The sequence below is a fragment of the Anolis sagrei genome, chromosome 2, assembly GCF_037176765.1.
Source record: "Anolis sagrei isolate rAnoSag1 chromosome 2, rAnoSag1.mat, whole genome shotgun sequence".
Classification (NCBI taxonomy): Eukaryota; Metazoa; Chordata; class Lepidosauria; order Squamata; family Dactyloidae; genus Anolis; species Anolis sagrei.
The window spans coordinates 257,249,999-257,271,469 of record NC_090022.1 but is presented as its reverse complement, the minus strand read 5'-3'; the positions used below and the strand labels follow the sequence as shown (position 1 = coordinate 257,271,469).

Genomic DNA, 21,471 nt, shown 5'->3' with positions numbered 1-21,471 from the left:
GCATGTAATTTATGGTGGACAAGAGGGGTGACGTTCCATCAACCCACGTCTTGCCTGGGGGAGGAAACACCACACACCAGCTGTTATGATGTATTTCTCAGTACTCTGGAAATTATTTTATCATAGCTCATCCCTCTTAGAAAGGAACAACTTGAGCCTTCTGTCTAACGTAGTGAGCAAGACCATCAGACGATGCTATGAAATATGGTCCACCACGTAGAGGGAAAGAGACAGAATTTCTCAAATGAAACCCACCAACACCACAAATAATGCCAACAGCTTTCAACAGAAATAATGGAAAGCCTACATCAATGATTCTTAACTAACAATGCTGCAAAATGCTGTTGAACTTTTGTTGCCAGAATCCTTCACTAGTGGCCATATTCTGTGTTGTTGTTTTTTACTGGACAAGGTCAAAGTTTTAGCATTGAAGCACTTGCTCATGGCCCTAGTAAATTATTCTTGCTATTGTAAAAGTTCCTTTCCACAAAGGAACTGGTATAGACAACAAGTTGTCAAGAATATACTCAGAAACTTGGATGAAATCCTGTAACTACCTTGTGCTGTCATTCGAATGTATCTTTCACAGGAACAAAATGCTTTGTAAGTATGATCAAGACTTGTCTGTGCATCAAATTAGAAAATGAAAAAGGAGTTATGTGAAACATGGCAGTTCATAGACTAAAATACATGTTCATATTCCACATATGACAATTTGGAACAGCTTAGGACTATGACATTTGAGTATGTGATTTTAAATAAGTGGTTTTAAGGTTTGATGTGCTTTTAATGATTGTTATTTATTAATATATGTTTATTTTACTATGTATGTCCATACGGCACCGAATTTCTGCCTATATATGTAAGCCGCCTTGAGTCCCCTATGGGGTGAGAAGGGCAGGGTATAAACATGGTAAATAAATAAGTAAATATCCCACAATGTTCATGGTTTGAGATGTGCTATATAAAATAGTTATTACAGGCATATTTTCTTATTTTATGATTTTCCATATATATTGTACTACAATTCCTATTATTTATTTTATTTATTTATTTTGTTTTATACCCCGCCCTCTCTCCCTCATGGAGAGACTCAAAGCAGCTAACACTTGGCAACAATTCAATGCAGTTCGAACTTAGGACAATACAAACTCAAAATACTTATAAATCAAATACAGAGAAATTTTAACACCTCATATAAGGTCCAGCCAACATGGTCAATGTTTTGGAAGGAAGGAGTTTGCCATCCAAATTTTCTAAAGAGTACCAGCTTGGAATTTATGAACTCCTGACATCACTTCACCTTGAACTACTTCATTTTAGCAAAGAATGGGATATAACATTGTAATATTTTAGCATTCCATCCTTCCCCGAAGATTCATGCATCGACTGTAACATCAACAACAGCATGTACTAACATCTTCTTCTTAAAACCAACTCTGCTTAGTTACAGCAGAACAGATTGTGTGCATCTGCTGGGAATGAGACAGGTGACAACAGAAGAAACTCACATGGATAGCTTGGCATAACTACGAAAAAGGAGCATGAAGACCCTCCCCAACTAAAAACATGTTAAAATTCTAATTAAATAAAATCAACAGCATATTGTAGCGACAGTGTCTTACTGTGCACGCACGCGCACACACTCATGTTTTAGAAAGAAACTTTAGTATAAAGGTTTTAAACGTTCCTTACACAATTTTCTCTCTTGTTTGTGTTCCATATGACTGTTTTCTTTAAAGCAAAGTAAGCTGAAGACAAAGTTTTGCAATCCGTTAGCCTGCCTTAAACAGCTGCAGCAAAAAGAGGAACATTACAACTGGTGATTAAGATCCATTTCCCACTAATCATAACCTTGCAACAAGGTTACTGAACGGGAGTAGAGGAAGGACAGATGGGAATGATTCGCTGAGCACATGGGCTTTAAAAGGAAGGCTACAACTCCTCTGGAAGGCCTTATTTATTTTTCATTTCATCTAAAAGTATGTCTCTTTTGACCCAGTGTCTTGAACATTCAATATGACCTAGAAAAACTTGAACTGAATAATATAGATCTATTGTCAAGTACATTTTCTGCCCATTGGTTGAAATATTCTGCAGACCAAAGTGAGAGGTAATGGACACCAGATCAGCTATTCAGGGGCTCATTCATAAGTACCCATATATATGGTTGCTCCAACCAGGCAGGTACTCAATGTACAATTATTCTCCAATTATAAGCAAGTCATTTCTACCACACCAAACTACAAGGCTACACAGCTTGCAGCCACCGTTGCAATGCAATTATATTTTACCTTTCATAGCTCGATGCTAAAAAAAATCCTGACATTTGTAGTTTGATGAGAAATTTACAAATCTCTTATTAAGAGTTCTAATATCCCTCTCTTTCCTTCCATAGAGCTATCTAGCAAAGTGTTCAGCGTGTTTCCCAAATTAAAAATCCCAAGATTCCACAAGATGGAGGCATCATAGTAAAAGCTATAATAACTGGATATGTTGAAGTTAATGGATACTCGGCATGCTTTCTTCACTATGTTTCTTCTCTAATGATGCAATGAATCATTTTGGCAATTTTGTTCATGCTGTGAGAATGTTTACAAAAATCATGCAGTTTTAGAAGCCCATTTACAATTCCAAAATACAAATCTGATTGTACACAAAAAACAGCATTTTCTGCACAGAAAATAATACTTCTGCTTAGAAATACTATTTTCTGTAAAGAAAATGCTGTTTTCCCCACAGAACAACCATATGTGATTCTTGTCAGTCCAGATCCTTCTTTCCAGTGTTTTTCAATTTTTTTAAATATTATTTTTCATCCTAAATTACACAAAAACTTGAAATACATTATAGAATATTTTCAGAAGCTTACCAACAACACTTAATTCTTTCATATTGAACATTGCATAGGAGAGATGACCAAATATTCATCTGAGAAAAATTAGCCTGGTACATCCTGGCCAAAACCTTCTCTGGAAACCACCTGGATTTTTTACATTAAGTACAAACGATTCCTTTCTTTTGTCTGCTCCTGTGATCTGTATTTTCCACATCCACAACTTAATTCTTAACATGTTCATTTGTATATTGCTTTGCAGGAAGGGGAGGGGGGAGAGAGAGAGACTTGCAGCATATGCGGCATCCTACATTTGCAATGTTTGATATTCTCAGATTCATACATCACACGACATTCTATAGGAATAACTCTTGAAGATAGTGCCATGGATGCTACTAGTTTTGGAGCCAGCAAAAAGACCTGCTTTCTCTCACTGTCACTGTGTATCCTTATGTTCCTGCTTCAAAATACGGGTGACAGATAGATAACAAAACCAGCAACAGGTTGGAGATTTTTTACACTTTCAATGTCTTCTCAGAATGCCTGGCCATCGAGAGTCACAGCAAATACATCTACAATTCTCTGTCTTGGCTTCCATTTTTAAAAAATTGGCTGAAAAGGAATTGGGATTAGTTTTAGTTATTTGTTCAGCTTATACATATCCTGATATTTCCCCAATAATGAAGCTTAAAGCAGTTTATAGTAAAATCGTACAAATACATAAGATGAGTAAAAGTATAAAATACATAAAGCATGTTTTTTACATACGCACACAACTCAATAAAATAAATATGTTGTAATGACCTAGGTAAAGCTTTCTTATACATCACTTGCCCAAGGCCACCTTGCACAAAGAGGCACTTCTCTTGGTCCCATTTCCATCTCAGGGTCAGTTGGAGGGAACAAGAGAGCAGGCCTTCCTTCTTGGTGGCTGCCCCTTGACTTTGGAACTCCCTGCCCAGGGAAGCCAAAATGGCCCCCTTCCTGCTGTCCTTCAGGCTGCAGGCTAAATCCTTTTTATTCAGACAGGCCTTTAAAGATGAGAATGTTTAAAATCTAGTTGGGGGTGCTGTAGCTTTTAACTTTGAATATGTTTTGATGGATTTAAACTTATTTTTTTAGTGCTGTTTGTGTTTAAATTTGTTTTAATGTTTGCATATTTGTATACTTTAAATTGTATACTAATGCTTTTATGTCAAGCTGCTTTGAGTCCCCTTTGGGGAGATAAAATAGAGTATTATTATTATTATTATTATTAATAATAATAATAATAATAATAGCTTGTAGAGACAATGAGAGGAAGCCAACCTAGCTTCCCTTGGTACACATTTCTAAAGCCGGGCGAACATAGCATTCAAATTGTATTCTCATAAAATCATAGAATAGTAGAGCTAGACAAGACCACATGAGCCATGTAGTCTAACCCCCTGCCATGCAGGAAAACAATGATATACAGAACCCCCACCCCCCACCTACAGATTAGTTTTCTGTAGATTCAGTTTCTCATGGTCAACAGAGGTTCAAAGATATTACTGATATAGGGTTCAGTATTATCCAAAGTTTCAAGCATTCACAGGGACTCTTGAAACATATCCCATGAAGATAACAGGGTCTACTGTACATTGCTTGAAGATGTAGGGACTTTAAACTGAGTGGGTGCTATATTTTCTGTTTCCAAATGTATTGTTAATTTGTTGTGTTTTTATCAATTTCTTGTTTTAGTCTATTTCATTTAATTCAACTGTATCCCACACTAAACCTGGGACAATCAATTGAACAAATAAATAAATGCAGCTGCCTCACTCAAAACAACAATCAAGGCAAAACGATTGCAAGTTTAATTTTTGATCATTTACCCACATGGCACAACTCACAAATCTATAACTACTTATCTAGGAATGAATTCCGCTGAACAAAAGGGGCATGGTTCTGAGTAAATTATATTTAAGATGGTGCAAACAATGGGCCAAACTTCCAACCATTTAGAAAACAAAATAAGTAGTTTATGTAGTCAGAAGATCTGGCTACATAAACTCATTTCATTCTAGAAGTTAATAGATACATTTATATATGTAAATTTAACATCACTTCAAAATACAAAGTTGCTGTTACCTGGTGAGGCAAGTATGCATTGTTTTATGATATACAGTGAATATCCATATTTCCTATCTACTGAAATTATTTAAGAGAAAATGTTTTTTTTTCCAGTGAAATTCTGCCACTGAAAAATGTGCTCTGTATTTAGATCAGGTTTGTTGCTATTCTTTGTTTATTCAGTATAATAAAACAACTCTAAAAATCAGGTACAGACATTAAGCACAATAAATACTAACTGTCCCAAAACAGCCCAAGAACTTTGTGTCAGTCTGTTCACAAAGTTGTCTCTGCCAATGATACTACAAGTATCATTGGAGAATGTTGAGATCCAGCATGTGGAAGATGAAAATGGCCTTAAAAATACACTTTCTTCCGCTTCCACCATTTTTGTTGTTTCATCTGTGGTTTAGTGAATGGAGAAGCAGTCATTAAATTTTAGATATTGTTATATTTCTTCAAGGCCTTATTGGGCAGATTGTTCAATGTGGCTGAAAGGACAAAGGAGTCGTCAATGTGTTTGGAAGTTGTGTGCAAGTATTTTATTGCTGTCTAAAAGTACGGTAGTCGATAAGCAGTTCCATGCTCCAGGTTGAGGATCCCCCAAGAATGCTGTTGCCATAAAATCTTTTGAAAATGGACATTAAAAATCTTAAATATTGAGTGGGAGGCTGAATTTTCCCCAAGAGATCTTAATGAAACATTATCTAAAGTTGGTTGATTTTCTTAAACCAGAAATAGAAATCAAGAAGATCTCTAGATCCTGCCAGACCTCAGCTCCAGTCCACCCTAGTCAACATAGCCGATGGTGAGCAATGCTGGGACTTACAGTCCAACAACATATGGAAAGCCATATGATTGTATATAAACCAATACTCTGGGGCCAATCTGGTGCATCACATCAGCCCCAGATCTGGGTCACATGGAGATTCCCAACTAACCAGTGGTGCTTAATGCAGTTCAATGCCACTGGAAGTCACCTTTCTATCACTCCTTTCCCCATGTCATGGCAGTCCGTGGTCATGACACTGACCCTACCTGCTAGCTATTGGCTATAAGAGAATAAGGGAGGGTGGAGAGGAGGAATCCCCCCTCTTTTCACAGATCACCCTGTCACCCCATCCAATGTCAATGGAGGCAAAGGCCAAGAGGTAGGACCCATGCTGCAGCCAAAGACCACCACAATGCAAGCAGAAGAGGAACGGTGACAGTTGTGCTGTGTTTCTTGACTGCATGAACCCAGGAAACAGGATGGCAGAGGAGAGAGTTACAGCTGGTTCTGTTTTGGAACTGCATCAACTGTTTCACCAGGTCCCGTTAGAGGATAGTCCAAATTCTGGGTAAGAATATAGACTTCCCTCAAATTTGTCTAATAAGGGGCAAAGATGCCCATGCCCCACATTACCCCAGATCAGCTCCATGTGGTGATTGACTACCAAGGAGTTGATCCAGCTTTGCACTGACCTAAATAACAGTAGAGATTCAGCCTAGTTTCTGTTGCTTTGCATATAAACTGTGGCTAGTTTAAGATTGATGAGAAAGCATTCACTCTTCTCTCAGGGACACCAAGATTGGGGATGAGGGAGGAAGGAGCTGATGATCCCACTCACATTGCATAACATGTTTAGAACATAAGACTCCCAGTTGCTCAGCTGTTAGTAGTATTATGCCGGCCCCCCACAGCCCTAAGCATCATACAGCAAGCTTCCAAAAAAGAGATAGCTTTTAGGACTACCTCACCCAAAATTCCCAAGCCACCATGCAATGTGATTGCACAACTGAGCAATTTCCATCCATATAATCTCAGAATACCAGTCTGAGGGAGCAAAATGAGAGTGTTTAGAAAAATTTGCTAGCATTATTATCTATTATATCTTCCTCTGTTGTTCTTCTAACAGAATACACATACCCCACAAAAGACATCAGAAAAGTAAACTGAGCTAATAACACAACAATCCATCACTGGAAACAAACATTGAAATATATATGATGGCACTTAACTCATATTCAGGAAATAAATGTATGTTTCAGTCCTGAAGGATAATCTTTTAAAAGTACATCTATACCTTTCCTCAGTAAAGCCACTTTTAGATACAAAGGACTAAGACTAAAATACAGAGGGTATGTGAAACTTGAATTTCATAAAGTGATGATAACGAACAATGGAGGATATTGACAGAAATTTAAACAAAATCAAGTTAAGGTATCAAACCTGAACTTTTTTTCAAACTACTGATAGAAATATTTTTAAAGAAATACTGTAGTAAAAAATTAACTTCTTCCTTGGGGAAATCTGCCAGAAATTAAGCGATTCATCTAAATTTGGCTGGGCAATGGAGTTGGATGCCACTTTTCGGGTTGGTCAGATGTTTGAGGTCCACATTTTTGGTTTTGTATTTTTAAAGATCTTTTTAACATAAAAAATTACAAAATTGCCTATTTAACTATGAAACAATTTCCCTTAAGTCAATTAATTATTTGGTCCATATCATTAGATTGATTATCATCCCCTAACTCATCAACAGATAATAATCCTTTCACTCATACTTCATTAATTATTACATTTACACACACTTATACATGCAAATGCATTTAATGTACTTAAATTGACTTCAGTATATTATTTATATTGAACTAAAAGTACTAAATTATAATATTGAATGTACTGTGGAATCTCTACTTAATGTCCTAACCAAAGCATTTTGAGTTAAGAGCCGTCGTTCGGCCTGGGTTTCACTTTGACATGAGCACCGCATTTGAAGTTTAGAGCTAGAGTCTGAGGGAGCACTAGCATGATAGGGACTACAAGCACAAGAGTACAGGCCTTTAGGGCTTCAAGGGAGCAGCCTCCGTGTTTCGTGCTCTTACCCACTTTGAGGAACTTTGGGTAGCTGATTTTGTGTGGCTTTTATTCCTGTTATGTTTGGTTTCATGAAGAGAGAGCAAGAGAGGGAGGGAGGCTGGAATGAGTACAGTATGAAGAGAATGATGCTTCTGCCTCTTCACTTGAATGTGCTTTGTGCTTCCTTACCACGACTTTGTCCTTCTACCATTATGCCACAACTTTGTGCTTCTACTACTTTAAAGTTGATCTTTTTTATTGTTCTATGTGAATGCACATTTATAGATTGTTATTTATAAAATACATTTTCTTATTTAAAACTTGTATCAAAAATGGGGGGTCAGTGGGACGGAATGGATTAATAGCATTTCAATGGGGTAAATTCACTTTGAGATATGAGCATTTTGAATTAAAAGTCCAGTCACGGAATGAATTCAACTCTTAAGTCAAGGTTTCACTGTAGTGTTTTTAATACCATTTCCTAATTATTATAGTGTATTTCAGAGTTTGCTGCTGGGTGTAGGTGGCACTTGGAATATCTCTTTTTTAAAATCAAGATCCTGTGTAGCATTACTCCTGCTGCCAGGCCTGTAGCCAGGATTTCGATTCGGGGGGGGGGGGCTGAGTTTTTTTCAGGGGGGGTTTCGGGGGGGGCTGAGTTTCGGGGAGGGCTGAGTCTGAGTGAAAGAGGGTCTACCCTAGCAAACCTTTTGTATCGTTATCCCAATACCCCCATGCATATGGGATATATTGAGTATGGTGATCAGATCATATGAATAAACATAACAGTTTAAATAATGCACCAGTAACGCCTTTTCGCGAACCACCATGAGAATTTCGGGGGGGGGGGACTGAAGCCCCTCAAGCTCCCCCCCTTGGCTACATGCCTGGCTCCTGCTCCTGCTGCTTTTACTACTGATACTACTTGTTACTATTTAATTATCTGTGCCCCCACCTTTCTACCAATAATAGAACTCAAGGCAGCCTACAAATTATCAAAATCAGCTTTGGTTAAAACCACACTAAAATCAGTAAAAAAAATTATAAAAGTTATTTAAAAAATCTGTAGTATTCCAACTAATTGACATTTGTTAAAATATAATACAGTAAGACCCCTTATTCATGAATTCAATATCAATGGTTTCATTTCCCTCCAAAATAGTCCCTCCCACTGAAGTGTTTTTGGGTCTCTAGGATCACTATTGCCATTTTATGGTATGCTTTGAGCACAAAATAGGTAAAATATAGGGTTCACTATTGTCCATGGCATCTATGCAGGGTCTAGAATGCATCCCCCACAGATACTGAGGTCATGCTACATTTCAAAAATCAACAAACCAGGGCAGTTGATCATATTCAGTCCCTAAAAACCTGATGAAATAACATTGTTTTCACTTGCCAACTGAAAGAGAACAAGGAGGGAGCCATCCAAGCTTCCTTAGGGTGCAGTTCCAAAATCTGGGAACGGCCACCAAGAAGATGCCCTCCCGTCTTCTGAGAAACGAAGATGAGCCCGAGAAGGAGAACTGCTACATATCCTCAAGATCTCAGTTTTAGGTGTTCACACATTGAATCGCTACTTGCTCATCCAATTGCTTCTTTAAAAATGCTTGTGCTTTCCCACTAATTAGTGCTTTTTCTTTCAAATTATCTTCCACTGCTGACACTGCCATGCTTTCAGTTTTAATAACAGTATCCATGATCTGATATCACTAGGCTATGGAATTCTTTTTAAACAAAATGTTTACTCTTCAGCATGTGAAAAGAAATTCTGTTTCATTCTCTCTGATATTTAATGAGTCTATCAGGTTACGATACCTCATTAACATTAACAGTGATATTACAGTGCTGTGAATTTATACCTACCTATATTTTAGTGTAATTTCAATAGCGGCATATTATGGCAAGTGGCAGGAGATAATTCTTTCTACTATTATTCTTAAATGTGTGATGTACAGAATACTTAAAGTTCCAGCGAACATTCATTTGTGTTTTGTGAAATACAGAATAACTTTGTTTGCAGCATTTCCAAGACAGCCTGAAGCTGTAGCATATAACTTCTACATCTTCTTCACTCCATAATTTCACTTTGCTCTCTGGCCATGTATATTATGATCAAAAATTGCTGCCAAGCATAGGAAATGCATTTTTAAAACAGAGTTAACACACTCCCAGTCCTTTCTGAGCTTTAATTTTTTTTTATTCTTTGATGATTGTTGTTATTTTTAAATATATATTTATTCAAGAGAAATGCACAAAAGAAAATCTCACAAACATTTTAGATACATAAAACTACCACATCTACACAGTTACATACCACATGTTACATTACGACTGGTGCTATTTTTGCAAAAGGATAGTATAACTGATTGCACAGATTGACCAGATCTGTCAATGTTTTTTCCTCTTTCATCAGTTTAACTGGAGCACCTTTTAAAACTTTAGCACAGACATCTGCTGCACAAAAAGGCAGCATTTTGATAACAAATGTGTAACTTTACCATTGACCATCTGAAGACCTTTCTACGTTACTTGAATATGGAAGAAACATGGAATTGGAGCAATAAAATCAAAGAGATAAAGGTGTTTAAGAATTCTCCATATGAGATTTTCTTGCTCCCTAAATTCCCTCAGAATACATGAAAAATATAAAAATATAAAAGAAAGCTGGGTTCTAATTTTATTATAGGCAGAAATAACCCCGGAAGAGTTTAACAATTAGATTTTATATTAAATCTTCCCAATGTTTTCATCTGATATCCATTGTGTACCTTAAGAAATCCTCTACCACTAGAAATGACATAGTTATGACTCCAAGAGTCCCAACACTTGGACTCCTAAAGGCATGGCAGGTAAATGGATTTCTGGACATCTCTATATATACAGATGCCCAGAAATTCAAAGATAGATAGATAGATAGATGTAATGAAGTGGCATTGTGTTGTTATTGTATATTCTTTGTATGTTAACACATGTTGTGAACTGGTCTGAATCCCTCTTTGAAGGTGAGAGGGTTAGTATATAAAACCTCGAAATAATAAAATAGATGCCCAGATATCCATTTAATTGTCATGCCTTTAGGAGTCCAAGTGTACATGTTAATACTTGGGACTCTTGGACTAATAATTACGTTGTTATATAAAGATTTATGTTGTTATATAAAAGGAGGTTTCTCAAATTCTTGTTAAAATATAACAGTTTGGAGCACCTCCATCTGGGACATCTTGGATATTCTCTTCTCTAATAAATAATCAGCTTGTCACAAAATGAACAAAATAACTTGACCCATTTTGCTGTTCAGGATCAATTTCATTAGTGTACTCATGCAGGTCCAAACAATAAAATTAAGGAAAGATCCATAATAGCTGCATCATTATACAGCTAAAAGACCACATTTCCAAAGAGTTGTCTTGACCTGTGAAGTTTGTAGCAATTAGTCCTCTTAATCCATTGTACAAAGTCTTCCCCTCCCATATCTTTTAACAGGTATTGATTGAAAATGTAAAAGCACACAATACAGTTTAACCGAGGCAATGGTTGAACATCACAAATGACACACATCCTGCTGTGCTTTATAAAATGAACTACAAGATGGTTTTTAACTGAATATACATATCTGGCATTAAAAAAAACTACTACAAGACGGATCACAAATAACCTAGATGAGCACATTCAGCTCCTATTAACGGCAATAAACCTAACACTAAAATCATAAAGTCAACTGAAATGGATCATTGTTGTTGCAGTAGCAGTATTAGCTTTCTTCTGTCCCTGTATGCACAACAACTGTTCACAGACATTATTCCTTCATGTTCTTGATACCTTTCTTACTTGTCCCAGTTTTTGGATAGGATGCTTTCACAAACTGGTTGAGGTAGAATCTGTCCTCAACTGGAAGGATAACTTTCGATTTATGAACTAGGAGTTGAAAAAATGCCTTGACTTTAAAAAAAACAAAAACAACTTTATAAATGGAGCAGAGGAGAGACAATATGCACAATTCTCTCCCAGCCCATGTTTGCCCAGTTCAAGTTGCTGCTCCTGGCTCTGATTTCAGATATGAATTTGACTATACGCTGAACACCAAAGTCAGTGGAAGAACAAAATGGAAGGACAAACAGCAGATTGGAACAGAGCTAAGAGCCTCCCTGCTCCATCTCCCGCTGCTTCTCTGCTCTAAAATTTTCCCTTCCTATGCAGTATGCCTTTCTTCTACAACAAAAAAATATCTTGGACCCCGTTAAATGAACTAACATATTGTATCTACCTTACTTTTTATGTGCTGTCATGCCCCAGATAACTAGATCTATTGAAATCTTTTTTTCTATTACAAGGGGAGTGTCCATTCCTTCAGAGGAGCATCACTACAAAGAATCGTTAAGGCTAAGTATCAAATCTCTGTCATTTCTTTCATTTATGAAATATAATACAGGCATCCTTTTAGATACAACTTGCTTGTGGAGCAAGGTAGAAGTCTGATATATCCTGAATGTCACTCAAAACTGAGGAAAATAGTACATGGCCTTCTAGCAATTGGCTTGTACTTCTGTTCAACTCTTTCTCCCTTCTTCTTATCAATTATTCCATATTTTCTGTTAGCAGCTGGCAAAGCTATTACTGGGAAATTGTTTCTGTGTGTTCAGCTGCCTAATGTAGGAAAGCTTGGAATATTGCTCTTAGACCATTGTTGTCACTCAAGGACATGGCTATGCCCACTCAGTTTAGCCATTGGTCCTCCTAAGCAGCAAAGGTTATAAAGATTTCTTATTTGAAATGGAACCAGAAGCACTACATTCCTGTATATTCCTAGTGATGACTTATGGCTCACTCAAAAGGCTGGCTCATGCCAACTGCATGACCATGCCATTATGATCCAGTGGTATCCCATATTTGGCCTGTAGTACTATAAAGCCCAAATTGTTTTTTCTCTCTGAATTTCCATTTCTTTATGTCCATCCTTGCAATCACTCTTTGATAGTGATATGACTGAATATGGGTATTGGTTTAAACAGTCTAGCAAACAAATTATTTGTATTTCTTTAGCAATGGCTACTTAACCTTGGACAAGCTCTGGAGACAGGGAAATGTGGATACAACTCACGCCGGGGTGGGATTGGGGTTGTCATGCCTTATAGATGAGGGAAACTGAGCATACTATAAATAATTTTGAAAACTTCTCAGTGTGTTTTATTAAGACCTCCTTGAACTTTTATTACATCCCAAACTGAGCCTTAATAATTTCCTAATGCAAAGTATTGCGTCAGGAAACAAAATATACTAAAACAGCTCCAGTCCAACCAAGCTATTTTAATCTCTATTGCAGAACTACTACCATCACATTTTGAAAAAAAAATAGTCTGTTTGGCTTAAAGGAATCTGCTCCAAAAATCTTCAGGAACTTCTGTACTTTTTAAATTCAATGTTTCAATAAAGTTCATGCTTTTTAAAAATGTCAGCTTTCCATTTTCAAGAAGAAGAAAGTCTAACTTGCTCATGAGAATGTATTCAACCCATTTTGTTTGCTTTTGTCTAAAAGGTGAAGCCCTATTATGTATTTTGAAAGACTTCCAGCATGTACGTATTTAATCAAGTATTTGGGAATTGCAACAAAGCCTTACTAGGGAATGCTTGAACCCAGCCTATCATATGCAAAGCCACATATATTACTGGTAGGATGGGTAAGTATTGTCTTTTCTTCCTAATTTAATAAGGCCCTTGATTTTTTTCTGGACAGTTTGGCTCTTCTTATCCATGGCCAGTAGACAGATAACAGAATTGTTCTTGGATATGCTCACATGCACGAGATTTCAGACACATATACACAAGCAGATACACACAGTTTGCCTAGGAAACATACAGTTTTACACATTGAGTGCTGGTTCTAGTGTAAGAGGAGAAAGGGGAGAAGAAAAGCTCACAATCTTGTAAAGAATCAGACGTTTTAAACTGCAACAGATTCAAAGGAATCTAAGCCATCTTAGAACAGAAGGGGATCTAACTCATCTGAGAACACATAAGATTATCAAACAGTCTTGTGCACTAAGCAACTGATACACAGTGAGACAAGCATTCTTGTCAAGGGCCTATTCATTAGGTAGGTACCATGTTAAAACAGCCTAACTTGACAATTAGAAAGTGACAAGTGGCACAAATAAGTGGCAGCTTTCTGAATCATATTCTTTCTCATATGAACTGTAAAGATATTTGATACAGAGTGGCAAACTTCTGGTTTAAAAATCATTTGCTATTCTTGATTCCAGAGTAAACTCTGGCATATGTTAGCATGAAGGAACATAGAATAGTCTTTATTGATTACTATGTGAAATAGAACACACATATGAACCTATACACAATGAAGATATGAATTGTAGAAAAAATGTTCGTTGTAAATCATTTTTTATAAATTCTAGATAGAATGGGAAGACTTACTTTAAAAAGCTTCTCTATTTCTAATTAAGGTCAAAATTCACCTTTACAGTAGCTATGCACTAGTCTTCTAGGTGTGGAAAATATATTTTCTTATTATTAGGTTATGTTGAGGATCTTAGTATGAACAGTTGCCTCAGAGATTGACATCTGTGAAAAATAGTTTAAAATCCCTATTCACTATAAAATATAAACACACACAAGTACACAGCAGAAGTCCCATAAAAGATCATCTCACCACACTTTGTTATAATGTCAAGAAAAGGTTGCTAAATTTTGATTAGTGGGCTCTCTCTATCACTCTTCCATTATTCGGTGACATTCACTTCATAAAGTTAGACATTTATTTGGTTATCCATAGAAACCCGTATGAAATACAGGAGACAGATTTCTGTTCAGTGGTTTCTTTCCATTGAAAATAATGACTCTCAGAGAATTCTGGATACTAGTCATAATCTATATGTTGAAAGTCCAATTTTCCAAACATATACGTACCCAGATTGTGTAAATGTCTCTTTTATGTGCATCGCAAATGCGATCCAACTTCAAAAATGAAATGGCATCTTTCAAACTTTTGATTCTTTGTGCTATAAGCGTCAAAAGTATTCTTAATTCGCAAATGTTTTCTTAATCAATGAGTTAAATCAATAACATTGCACAAAATACAGCAAACTTTACAATAATTTCTTACTATTTAACCTTTTACTGCTTAGTGATTTGAAGTGCTCATGATAAGTACTAAATGTTATATTATACTGTATTTTTTCTCAGCCTCAAATAAGAAGGTAATCTTGCCAATGTTTTCACAACTAGACATATTATACAAGACATGTACACTCCAATCTACTTAATCCAGAATGATCTGTTTTAAATTGACTGGCACCCCAATTGTAACTCATCCTTTAAAAACAAATTCAACTAGTTTTAGGGGTGCTCATTTCCAAGTAAACATGCATAAGAACCTTTGCTCTTCAGAATGACGGTCTTGTCAACTCTATTTGCATTTATTTTAAGCCCCATTAATTTCACTGGAAATTACTTCTAAGTAAATATGCTTAGGATCACAGCCTATAAACCTAAATCAGCTTATAAACAAATACTCCACCTGAACCAAGCTGTGAATCCTGCAAATAAGGTCATTTAAATGGGGGGGGGGTATAGGAAGCAACATTTCCTATATCACTTCAAAAGATAAAAATCTATATTTAAAAGGAATGTTATCAATCTGTGAATATAGTGTTCCTTCTAAAAACAGAACATTAATTGTATAACTATATATTTTTGATATAACATTGTGTTTACATGTGTAACTGACTCACTAGTGCAGTAATGTGAAATACACCAGGCAACATCTTTTGTGTTTTTCAAAGTTTTTTTAAAAAAAATTAAAGGCAAGATCATATTAGCCAATTAGTCAATGAGAGTGCTCTGTGCTTCCAAATTTTAGTACAAAACATGTTGACTAAATATCCTGAGATGCTAACACCAAATTATATTGAATGCCCCATTCTAAAACTGAACTGAAGACATTTTAAAGGCAATCCATATTTTTTCTATATCTTGAACAAAGACAAATAGTGCAAATCTGCAACACATGCTTCCAAAACAATCCTAACAATTTGAATAGCATTTATTTGAAGTAAAAGTGACTTGGAGGTTGTGCTTTGCTTTATGGGGCAATTTGCTCTAAGGAAAATTGAAATCCCTGAGAATTTCTGAAAGACCTTTGGAAGATGTGTGATGTAACCAGGTATGGCAGCTCCATAAACAGAAGACTTTACATTTATATAACTGTATGACTGCTGAGACTTCTCAAGTACTATAATGGCTATAAGCTGCATTTTTTGAATGACCGCAGCACCAAAACAAACCCTAGAGGTTGTTGTTTTTTAAAAATGAGTTTCCCTTGTCTCCAGTTGCACTTAACAGTGACTAAGCAATCAAGCCATAGCACCCCTTATGTAATAAATAACCAATTGGAAATGAAGTGTGCCTTGCCATGTAGCAGCAATCAGCTTTTATCTCTGTCCAATCAAGTTGACATCTGAACTGACTAATCCTCCTTTTGTAAGGCACATAAGACTTTGTTGTCACTGTTGGTTTTGTGAATTGTCTCTATAAGCTGCTCTGATTTCCTAAAGATGACAGATCCAAGTGAAGAGCCAAGCCCTACTGCACTGCAGTCAATGCGACAGTTAAGATTAAGGTATAGGACTCAAGATACTAGGATTTAATCACCTGTCCACATGTAACATATTGACCGTCAGTTCTCAGAAGATTAACTTAAATCTGTTCAGAGCGGCTAACCAATTACTATATTCAAAAAGCAAAGAAATGTGCTTGAAGTACTTGCTCGTTTCACTTCACAACTTCTGCAATATTCAGTACGCCAACTAGTTCTAAACTATGCAGGTCATACTTTACAAATATAAATGCAGCAAACCTACACAATTGATTTTTATGAAAAGCTGTGTTACCCACTATACTAGACTGTTAAGAACCTTTGTGGCAGGTATTGCACAAGAGTATTGCGGGTATTTCACTTGTAACCATCTCAATTGCAGATAAACTAAAATGCGTGTTTACATCAAATTTTAGGATTTCAGGAGGTGAAAAAAAATCTGCAGACACAAATGCTTTGGAAAATGCACCATGACATGTAGAAATGTTGAAGTTATTTCTGTTTCCACAAAAATAACTTCTTTGACATCCTCACAGAGAAATAGCATTTGAAACTATTCAAAGTTATGTTATTTTAATTTTGGTTACACCACACCGCTAAAAAGTTGCTCTATGTCCAGTAGATTAAAGTCTGATAACTGTTTGGTCTTCAATATGAAATCAGGATTTGCTGAAAGACCAGAACAGCAAAAAGGCTCTGGCTTGGGGGATAGGGAGTTGTGAAGGAAGTGAGTATGCCTTTGCCCAAACAACTATAAGAAAGAAACTTCTTAGAACTAGGGTATTTTAACAGCTGCCAAACTTTGAACATATTCTAAAATCTAATGCTAGAAAATACAATTATTTGGAAGCAAATTCTACTGACTCCAATGGAATTTGTTATCAAGATGATGTTTTGGAACATGATGTTACTCATTTCTCCCCACATGATTAAGGGAAGCATAGAAGTTAAGCAAATTTGCATTTCAAGCATTCTAAGATTGAAGTCCTGGATATGGACTGAAAAACATTTCTTTTCCCTGGTAGTTACTTTATGTTTTTCACTCACAGGACTAAATTAGTTTTGTTTGATTACTTTTTTGATTATGTAATTTAAATATACAGACACCTGTTCATATGCCCACATAAAGTCTGCCATCTACCATGGTATCACACAAGCAATATATAAGCGAGGAAATGTGTTTCTACTTATCACTTTTTATTCACAATTTATTTGGAAATAAACTTCTTTAAGTAGAACCATTTTAGACACAAAAAATATTTCGCACTGGACAAATTCCTAGCATATAACATCAAGCGATAAACCTACGGTACACATTTTTTAAATCTCACCTGTTACATATGTGCAACTTCTGATAATGTAACACACTTTTGAGAAGATCTAGGGACACATGTCTTTATGATCAGTAAAGAGAAGTCGGTAGCCTTATTTACATGTTTGGAAACTGATATTTGTTCCATCTCCTAAGCTTGATTTTACAAAATCTTCACTCATTCATTCCTATGAGTTCTTTATTGTCATCCATTCTACCAGGGAGACCTAATTAACATAAAGATTTTGCGTGATCAGAATCACAGAATGGTTCTTCTGAAAGTAATACAACAGTGAACAGCAATTCCTTATCTGTGAGATCTAAAATAGAGCAACTTATTCTACGCAGTCTAAAAAAATACAGAAAGGACTTTCCATATCACAAAGATTTCACTCAGGAAAAATATCCCTCAGTTCTCCTAGTGGCACTAAGTAATCTCATACAGTATTAAGAGTCATCAAAGAATAGAGGGAACATATTACTGTTTCAAAGGATGCACATTCTGTTGCCTCTAACGTCCCACAGTATGTGAAAGAGGTTAACTTTAGTATTATGATGAGAACATCATGAGACCTTAATTTAGAACTGAAGACATTTCTTCAGTAGCCTGGCTGAACCTGAAATTACTCTTGAAAAGAGGGGTTTGCCGGGTCACAGGTAATTACACCCCCGATGTTTTGCCTTCCTAAAGCTTTGGGACTGAGCATGATTATACGGCATGTAAATGACTGCACCGTGCTACCCAAGTGCCCAGCTAAGTGCCACTGAAAGAAAAATAGGCTTCACATATTTGTCTAATGTAATTGGCCAGCTGGACACTTTTATATCCTCTATTAAAACAAGTGTGAGGAACAGTTTTAAGACAATGGTCTTTATGTTCCATTTTATATATACCACTAAAAGGCATTTTGTCTTAAGCTAAGCATCTATGGACCATTGCTGAAATGCGAACAGATTCCCCTTCAGCAGCTTAAGTATCTTAAAAAGTAGTGCGCCAAGTATTGTACTTCAAGAAACCTATTTGTGCTCCTTCAAGATGAGATTTTCCAAAGCTTCTCCATTGACATCAAGATTAAAAGTCCCATTACACTTTTTAGACAGATGACATTTATGAAGTAGCATTATTCTCACTTAGCTTCTCAAATCTACGGAATTAGGTCCTATGCATGAAATATTCCAATGTTATAGTTATATAACAAAACAATATAATCCATAGGTTCCTGCTTTCTCACTCATGCCCAGCTCAAACCTAGAAAAATAACTACTGAGTTACAAGGGCACTAGGATGTGATCAAGCCTGGCTGAACTTCCAGCTAAAGTTGTTCCAAGTGCTTTGTTCCCCTCCTGCAAATGTTTCTTTATCTCAAAAATACAGACACACAAAGTGTGCAAATGAGAAGATGTGCTGGGGAAAGGGAAGGGGGTTGTGGTGGTGGTGGTGGTGGTGCTGTGTCTAAAACCAAAGAATTACAACAACAGTGACCCTGCTACATCCTGAAGTTGAAAAGGGCATTTGTTTTCCTGCCAGCTCGTTTCTTCACTGCCCTGTTTGATAACTTCGCAGGGCAAGGACGCCAAGGTCACAAGTGTTTGGTGAAAGGTTCAAAGACAAACAAACCTGAGCCGCACTTCACAATATCAAAACACACCGGATGACGTGAAACACACCACTTCATGAAACTTTAAACACTCAGGCAGCGGATGGAGGGCAGGCCAGGCAGAGGAGAAACCTCAGCAAGTTCCCTATTGGGGTTTTGAGTGCAAAGGGACTTGGTTAAAGTAGGGTACACACACACAGAGAGAGAGAGAGAGATTCCCTAGTACAAGTTAAACCTCCTGTCATAGGCACAGAATGCAGCATCACACAGATGAGGAGAGAGAGGGAGAGAGGGAGAGAGAGAGAGAGAGCAATCTATCTGAATTCCACGTGTACTTACATTGCAAAGGTTTGGATGCTGAGGCTAGTCCTTGAGATGGGTTTCTCCCCTCCTTGGGAACAAGAGGGGGGAAGAGACACTGAAGAGACTGGGAAGGAAAAGGAAGAAGAGGAAGAAGAAGAGGGGAGGGGAAAGGCAGCCTTCAGTTCTTCCCGTCTCCGAAGATGTTCGCCAGCTGGTTTCAACACGCAGCCACGCACAGGCGCGGGAGAGGGAGACACGCAACCTTGCGCCCCAGTCCAATGAGGAGCCCGGAGCCCACTCGCTCGCTCGCTCGCCCGCCCGCCTTGGCCGCGTGTCTGCCTGGCTCAGCGCGCAAGGAGGCGGCCAAAGTGGCCGGAGGGAAAGAAGTCAGCGGGCTGGTCCAGGAAGGAAGGCAGGAAGGCAGGAAGGGACGGGAGGCGAGTGGGGAAAAGCACAGCTCACGGGCTTTGTAGCATCGCCGATGGCAGGGACTGAGGAAAGGAGGAGGGGGGAGACGAGAAGAGAGCGAGAAAGGCAAGGAAGGAGGATACAAAACTACGCGCCCGGCACAGCTTCTCTTCCTTCTGGCCTCCCCCTTTTCTTCCTCCTCCTCCTCCTCCTCTTCTCTCTCTCTCTCTCTTTCCCTCCCACAATCCCAAACGAATGACTCTCTCTTGCCGAGCTGGAGAAACCATCAGTTTCACTCTTGGAAAAAAAAATAGGGGGCGGGATCACATCCCGAAAGCGTTTTAATAAAACAAACAGAGAGAGAGAAAGAGAGAGAGAGGAGAGAGAGCAGCTCGGGAGCGTGCTTGCAAAAGGAGGTGGAGAGGTTCTCTCTCTCTCTCTCTCGCTCTCTCTTTTTTTTTCACAGCCCCCCCCCCCCCCTCCTCTAAGTCTCAACGAGATTGATAAATTACTCCACTCCCCGGCTTTAATTATGTATATGGTATGCAGAATAAATCACCCAACATCAGGCACCTCAATCAAGCACTTTTTAAATGATAATTGCCTCGTGGCTGAATCAATCTCGCCAGGGCTGACATTTGGCTAATTTTAGTTTTTTACCGGGATGGGGGGTGGGGGGTGGGATGGGATGGGGGGTTCACGAGGGCGGGGTTGGCTTCAGCGGGAGCCGGAAGAGCGCCAAAGGCCACGGTGGAGCCACCCTCTGGGTGCCTATTACGAGAAGGATGATGGTGAGGAGGAGGAGGAGGAGGAGGATGGAGAGAAGCTTGTGCCCGGCGCCACTCCAGCCTGGGCGGCCTTAGGGAGGGAGAGAGAGAGAGAGAGAGGCCCACTTGCCAAGCTCCTTTCCGCGTCTCCCCACGTCACGGGAGGGGCATCGGAGCTGAAGGGAGCGAAAACGTGGGTGGGTGGAAGAGTGGGTGGGTGGAAGAGTGGGCGGGCGGGCTGCGGGAGTTTTGGGGAAACTCTCTGGGGTCAGTAAGACCACCCGCGGAGATTGGAACCCCAAACTTCAAGGAGAGAGGGAGGGAGAGAAACCCACCAGCAGCCACGCGTGGAAAAGAGCGCGAGTGGGTGCCGGGACCGGGAGAGGGGACCCTTTCTACCCCTGCCTCTGAAGTGGAGCATGGAAGCCCCCTCTAGTTCTCTTGCGCTGCTACAGAGCGCAACTCCTCCCCTGTGTTGTGAAGGGGAGAAGGAGCCCATGAGGCTGAACGGGTTTGAGGATCGCTAGGGGAAGGAGGAGAAGTAGAGCAAGAGGCGCCCTCTCCTCTCTCTCTCTCTCTCTCTTTCTCTCTCTCTCGCCCTGGCCAACTTTCGAGTCACTTTGGAAACATTTCCCCCTCCTTCCTTCCCCGAGGCGGGGTATTTTTATCTCGGCCCCGACATTTCCTCTCCCTCCTCTCGCTT

At 38.4% G+C, this 21,471-nt stretch overlaps 1 protein-coding gene across 15 annotated transcripts in view; it reads right to left on the bottom strand.

Moving 5' to 3' along the window:
• Positions 1-21,471, bottom strand: part of MEF2C (myocyte enhancer factor 2C) — a 215,427-nt gene that overhangs the window by 162,458 nt on the left and 31,498 nt on the right. For 2 of the 15 annotated variants that reach the window (XM_060761752.2, XM_060761756.2), the window contains exon 1: positions 19,630-20,359. The exons of the other annotated variants lie outside the window; for them this stretch is intronic. The gene's annotated coding sequence lies outside the window, so the exon portion shown is untranslated. Of the gene's footprint in view, positions 1-19,629; positions 20,360-21,471 lie in introns of those variants that run through there. 15 annotated transcript variants of the gene reach the window in all.